The 7,500-nt window shown below is 41.5% G+C and overlaps 1 protein-coding gene across 1 annotated transcript in view; it reads right to left on the minus strand.

Moving 5' to 3' along the window:
* Positions 1 to 7,500, minus strand: part of SDR16C5 (short chain dehydrogenase/reductase family 16C member 5) — a 119,883-nt gene that overhangs the window by 87,776 nt on the left and 24,607 nt on the right. The gene's annotated exons all lie outside the window — the stretch shown is intronic.

Below are 7,500 nucleotides of genomic sequence, written 5' to 3' on the forward strand. Positions count from 1 at the left end.
ATTTTGCGCCTTGGTTTTTCCACACGCTTCTTGCAACCCTGTTGACTATTTTGAATGAAACGCTTGATTGTTCGATGATCACGCTTCAGAAGCTTTGCAATTTTAAGAGTGCTGCATCCCTCTGCAAGATATCTCACTATTTTTGACTTTTCTGAGCCTGTCAAGTCCTTCTTTTGACCCATTTTGCCAAAGGAAAGGAAGTTGCCTAATAATTATGCACACCTGATATAGGGTGTTGATGTCATTAGACCACACCCCTTCTCATTACAGAGATGCACATCACCTAATATGCTTAATTGGTAGTAGGCTTTCGAGCCTATACAGCTTGGAGTAAGACAACATGCATAAAGAGGATGATGTGGTCAAAATACTCATTTGCCTAATAATTCTGCACTCCCTGTATATATATATATATATATAAAAATCCAAAAGAATTAAGGAATAGCGCAAAAACAGTCCAAAGACACCTGCTCTTAAAAAGTGTATAAATTTTAATATAATCCAAGACAAAAAGACATTGTAGTACAAAAATAAGAGTTAAAAAGTAACTCAGTGTGTACAGAGACACCTGTCTGCAAACATGTTTCGTGCCTCAGCACTTGTTCACTGCATATAGACACACCTGTGCACACCTTCTATTTAAAGGGGAAGAGAGAAATATGCTAGCACCTATTCTTAAAGTTTTACCATCCTATAAAAGTACCTAAAGGAGAAAAAACTAAATATATAAAGGGACATATTGTGATAAAATTAGCTTATTTCCTAACCTGCACTGCCTACTTAATTTGAAACCTAGTGTTCACACTTATTAAAAAAAAAAATTAAATTCTAAATTTTCTATTAAGTTTTGAAGATTTCAAATCTGTAGATATTTAAGTTTGCCTTATATTAATGAGTTTCTTTATATTCTGTTGTTAAGAGGCGACAATTAAGAGAGCATATGGAGAGATTATATCACCTGAACTTTTAACTAATTTATAAGGAACAAAGTATAAACTGCGAAAAATCACAGAATATGAGATGGAAACTAAGTTCAATTAGAAGAAACAAATATGTTTTAAGTAAATGTGTCCAGATCCCTTCTCATATTGAGACCATATGGACTACTGGTTTTGAGAGAAAACATCCAATAGATTTCTCTTTTATTTAGTTTGTTTTCCACGTCACCGCCTCTTTTCCAGCAAGGGACATGATCAATGCCCTGTATAGCAAGTTTAGACACATCAGAGTTATGTTGTTCTCTGAAATGTCTTGCGACAGGAGTGTCACATTCCTCATCTTCTATAGATCTCAGATGTTGTAAGAACCTATCTTTTAGGGACCTTTTTGTTTTTCCTGTATATTGTTTCCCACAAAGGAGGCAAGTTGATAAATACACTACATGAGCAGTGGAGCAATAAATAAAAAAATTTATAGTATGTTCCATTTTTGAAGTGGTAGAAGGAAATTTAGGTCCCTCTGTAACATGTTGACATGTTTTACAGATGGGGCGACGACATTTATAAAAACCTAATCTCTCTTTAAGACAGGTGCCAGTAGGCTTAGTAGGAAGATCTGAAGGAGATAACACATTAGCAATAGTTTTTCCTCTTCTCGCTACAAAATCACAGCCTTGGCTTAGTACATCCACTATAATGGGGTCAGTATGTAAGATTTGCATGGATTCCCTGATTATATTGCAGACTTTATAATAGTCCTTGCTGTAAGTTGTTATAAATTTCAGCTTATTGTGTCTTGATTTTTTATTTTTGTTATATTTATATTTCAGCAGATTGTCTCTTGGGATTTGTTCAACTTCATCTTTTATTTGGTTCAATAATTCTGATTCATATCCCCTTTTTAACAATCTTTCTGAAATGATAGAAGCTTGTTGTTGGTAAGCACTATCTGTACTGCAATTCCTTTTAGCCCGAATGTATTCCCCTTTGGGGATCCCTTTGATCACATGTTTGGGATGACAGGAATTGAATTCCAAATTGGTGTTTCCTGCTGTAGCTTTTCTAAAAAGAGAAGTTTTAATTATTTCACAGTCACTATCTCCTGTGATTTCTAAGTCCAGGAATTTTACAGAATTTGCATCGACTTCTCCTGTAAATTGAATACCACATTCATTTGAATTAAGATATTTGCAAAGCTGTTCAACTTCACCATCACTGCCATCGACGATGAAAAACAAATAGTCGATGTAGCAATAGTATTGGATGATTTTATCCTTGAACGGATTGCCATCCGCAAAGACGTGGGACAGCTCCCACCATGTCATGAAAAGATTGGCATAGGATGGGGCAAACTTTGCCCCCATCGCTGTCCCACGCTTTTGCAGATAGCAATCCCGTCCAAACATGAAAAAGTTATGTGTTAATAAGTATTTGATGGCTGATGGGAGAAAATGCTTGACATTTGGTTCAAATTTTCCGTATCGTTCAAGCATATAATCCATTGCAGCCATCCCTTTTTCGTGTGAAATGGATGTGTATAAAGATGTTACATCCACTACACAGAATTTGTAAGTATTTTTCCAGGGAACACTTTGCAATTTATTCAATAAATCAGTGGTATCCTGTAGATAACTGGGAATTTGTCTCACTAATGGCTGCAAGAAAATGTCCACAAGTTCAGAAAGGGGTTCATTCAGGGAACCTATTCCCGCAATGATGGGGCGCCTAGGTGCTTTTTCATAATTTTTGTGAATTTTAGGAAACGTGGAAAACAGGTGTAACAGGAAATTTAGGTATTAGATCCTCAAGGTCTGTGATTTTAACTACATTGTTATTTTTAGCTATTTTCACTATGTTTGCTAATTCCTTCTTATATAACTCTGTTGGATTGTCTTTAAGTTTAATATAAACCAAAGCATCAGAGAGTTGTCTTTGTGCTTCTAAAATGTAGTCTGAAGTATTAAGTACAATCACGTTTCCGCCCTTATCAGACGGTCTGATTGTTATATCAGTGTTTTTTTCTAGATGTTGAATGGCCTGTGTCTGTTTACTAGTCAAATTATTTGTAGTGTATTTGGCTTTTTTTTGTTTTGTTTTTGTTTGTTTTTTCCGTGGTTTTATCATATAATACCCTTAGTTTCTCCTCCACTGTTTTTTGAAAAACATCTATAGCCTTGCTTCTGGCATGCACAGGGTAAAAATAGATTTTACTTTTACATTTCCTTACTTGTGTGCTGTAATCTTGAGTTAGTTCAGCCCTGTTTTCTATAGATATATGTTGAAGGTCTACCACAGTACACCAATCTAGAAAATTCATAGGTTTACTGGTGTCATACAAAAACGCCTGTTCATTGAGGTCTTCCTCTTGTGCCATCAAGTCCTCACCGTTGAAAAAAACAGAATTTATGTTTACCTGATAAATTACTTTCTCCAACGGTGTGTCCGGTCCACGGCGTCATCCTTACTTGTGGGATATTCTCTTCCCCAACAGGAAATGGCAAAGAACCCAGCAAAGCTGGTCACATGATCCCTCCTAGGCTCCGCCTACCCCAGTCATTCGACCGACGTAAAGGAGGAATATTTGCATAGGAGAAACCATATGATACCGTGGTGACTGTAGTTAAAGAAAATAAATTATCAGACCTGATTAAAAAACCAGGGCGGGCCGTGGACCGGACACACCGTTGGAGAAAGTAATTTATCAGGTAAACATAAATTCTGTTTTCTCCAACATAGGTGTGTCCGGTCCACGGCGTCATCCTTACTTGTGGGAACCAATACCAAAGCTTTAGGACACGGATGATGGGAGGGAGCAAATCAGGTCACCTAGATGGAAGGCACCACGGCTTGCAAAACCTTTCTCCCAAAAATAGCCTCAGAAGAAGCAAAAGTATCAAACTTGTAAAATTTGGTAAAAGTGTGCAGTGAAGACCAAGTCGCTGCCCTACATATCTGATCAACAGAAGCCTCGTTCTTGAAGGCCCATGTGGAAGCCACAGCCCTAGTGGAATGAGCTGTGATTCTTTCGGGAGGCTGCCGTCCGTCAGTCTCGTAAGCCAATCTGATGATGCTTTTAATCCAAAAAGAGAGAGAGGTAGAAGTTGCTTTTTGACCTCTCCTTTTACCGGAATAAACAACAAACAAGGAAGATGTTTGTCTAAAATCCTTTGTAGCGTCTAAATAGAATTTTAGAGCGCGAACAACATCCAAATTGTGCAACAAACGTTCCTTCTTTGAAACTGGTTTCGGACACAGAGAAGGTACGATAATCTCCTGGTTAATGTTTTTGTTAGAAACAACTTTTGGAAGAAAACCAGGTTTAGTACGTAAAACCACCTTATCTGCATGGAACACCAGATAAGGAGGAGAACACTGCAGAGCAGATAATTCTGAAACTCTTCTAGCAGAAGAAATTGCAACCAAAAACAAAACTTTCCAAGATAATAACTTAATATCAACGGAATGTAAGGGTTCAAACGGAACCCCCTGAAGAACTGAAAGAACTAAGTTGAGACTCCAAGGAGGAGTCAAAGGTTTGTAAACAGGCTTGATTCTAACCAGAGCCTGAACAAAGGCTTGAACATCTGGCACAGCTGCCAGCTTTTTGTGAAGTAACACAGACAAGGCAGAAATCTGTCCCTTCAAGGAACTTGCAGATAACCCTTTCTCCAATCCTTCTTGGAGAAAAGATAGAATCTTAGGAATCTTAACCTTGTCCCAAGGAAATCCTTTAGATTCACACCAACAGATATATTTTTTCCAAATTTTGTGGTAAATCTTTCTAGTTACAGGCTTTCTGGCCTGAACAAGAGTATCGATAACAGAATCTGAGAACCCTCGCTTCGATAAGATCAAGCGTTCAATCTCCAAGCAGTCAGCTGGAGTGAGACCAGATTCGGATGTTCGAACGGACCTTGAACAAGAAGGTCTCGTCTCAAAGGTAGCTTCCATGGTGGAGCCGATGACATATTCACCAGATCTGCATACCAAGTCCTGCGTGGCCACGCAGGAGCTATCAAGATCACCGACGCCCTCTCCTGATTGATCCTGGCTACCAGCCTGGGGATGAGAGGAAACGGCGGGAATACATAAGCTAGTTTGAAGGTCCAAGGTGCTACTAGTGCATCCACTAGAGCCGCCTTGGGATCCCTGGATCTGGACCCGTAGCAAGGAACTTTGAAGTTCTGACGAGAGGCCATCAGATCCATGTCTGGAATGCCCCACAGTTGAGTGATTTGGGCAAAGATTTCCGGATGGAGTTCCCACTCCCCCGGATGCAATGTCTGACGACTCAGAAAATCCGCTTCCCAATTTTCCACTCCTGGGATGTGGATTGCAGACAGGTGGCAGGAGTGAGACTCCGCCCATTGAATGATTTTGGTCACTTCTTCCATCGCCAGGGAACTCCTTGTTCCCCCCTGATGGTTGATGTACGCAACAGTTGTCATGTTGTCTGATTGAAACCGTATGAACTTGGCCCTCGCTAGCTGAGGCCAAGCCTTGAGAGCATTGAATATCGCTCTCAGTTCCAGAATATTTATCGGTAGAAGAGATTCTTCCCGAGACCAAAGACCCTGAGCTTTCAGGGATCCCCAGACCGCGCCCCAGCCCATCAGACTGGCGTCGGTCGTGACAATGACCCACTCTGGTCTGCGGAAGGTCATCCCTTGTGACAGGTTGTCCAGGGACAGCCACCAACGGAGTGAGTCTCTGGTCCTCTGATTTACTTGTATCCTCGGAGACAAGTCTGTATAGTCCCCATTCCACTGACTGAGCATGCACAGTTGTAATGGTTTTAGATGAATGCGCGCAAAAGGAACTATGTCCATTGCCGCTACCATCAAACCTATCACTTCCATGCACTGCGCTATGGAAGGAAGAGGAACGGAATGAAGTATCCGACAAGAGTCTAGAAGTTTTGTTTTTCTGGCCTCTGTCAGAAAAATCCTCATTTCTAAGGAGTCTATTATTGTTCCCAAGAAGGGAACCCTTGTTGACGGAGATAGAGAACTCTTTTCCACGTTCACTTTCCATCCGTGAGATCTGAGAAAGGCCAGGACGATGTCCGTGTGAGCCTTTGCTTGAGGAAGGGACGACGCTTGAATCAGAATGTCGTCCAAGTAAGGTACTACAGCAATGCCCCTTGGTCTTAGCGCAGCTAGAAGGGACCCTGGTACCTTTGTGAAAATCCTTGGAGCAGTGGCTAATCCGAAAGGAAGCGCCACAAACTGGTAATGCTTGTCCAGGAATGCGAACCTTAGGAACCGATGATGTTCCTTGTGGATAGGAATATGTAGATACGCATCCTTTAAATCCACCGTGGTCATGAATTGACCTTCCTGGATGGAAGGAAGAATTGTTCGAATGGTTTCCATCTTGAACGATGGAACCTTGAGAAACTTGTTTAAGATCTTGAGATCTAAGATTGGTCTGAACGTTCCCTCTTTTTTGGGAACTATGAACAGATTGGAGTAGAACCCCATCCCTTGTTCTCCTAATGGAACAGGATGAATCACTCCCATTGTTAACAGGTCTTCTACACAATGTAAGAATGCCTGTCTTTTTATGTGAAGACAACTGAGACCTGTGGAACCTCCCCCTTGGGGGAAGCCCCTTGAATTCCAGAAGATAACCTTGGGAGACTATTTCTAGTGTCCAAGGATCCAGAACATCTCTTGCCCAAGCCTGAGCGAAGAGAGAGAGTCTGCCCCCCACCAGATCCGGTCCCGGATCGGGGGCCAACATTTCATGCTGTCTTGGTAGCAGTGGCAGGTTTCTTGGCCTGCTTTCCCTTGTTCCAGCCTTGCATTGGTCTCCAAGCTTGCTTGGCTTGAGAAGTATTACCCTCTTGCTTAGAGGACGTAGCACTTTGGGCTGGTCCGTTTCTACGAAAGGGACGAAAAGTAGGTTTATTTTTGGCCTTGAAAGGCCGATCCTGAGGAAGGGCATGGCCCTTACCCCCAGTGATATCAGAGATAATCTCTTTCAAGTCAGGGCCAAACAGCGTTTTCCCCTTGAAAGGAATGTTAAGTAGCTTGTTCTTGGAAGACGCATCAGCTGACCAAGATTTCAACCAAAGCGCTCTGCGCGCCACAATAGCAAACCCAGAATTCTTAGCCGCTAACCTAGCCAATTGCAAAGTGGCGTCTAGGGTGAAAGAATTAGCCAATTTGAGAGCATTGATTCTGTCCATAATCTCCTCATAAGGAGGAGAATCACTATCGACCGCCTTTACCAGCTCATCGAACCAGAAACATGCGGCTGTAGCGACAGGGACAATGCATGAAATTGGTTGTAGAAGGTAACCCTGCTGAACAAACATCTTTTTAAGTAAACCTTCTAATTTTTTATCCATAGGATCTTTGAAAGCACAACTATCTTCTATGGGTATAGTGGTGCGTTTGTTTAAAGTGGAAACCGCTCCCTCGACCTTGGGGACTGTCTGCCATAAGTCCTTTCTGGGGTCGACCATAGGAAACAATTTTTTAAATATGGGGGGAGGGACGAAAGGAATACCGGGCCTTTCCCATTCTTTATTTACAATGTCCGCCACCCGCTTGGG

This window comes from Bombina bombina, chromosome 5 (assembly GCF_027579735.1).
Source record: "Bombina bombina isolate aBomBom1 chromosome 5, aBomBom1.pri, whole genome shotgun sequence".
Taxonomy (NCBI): Eukaryota; Metazoa; Chordata; class Amphibia; order Anura; family Bombinatoridae; genus Bombina; species Bombina bombina.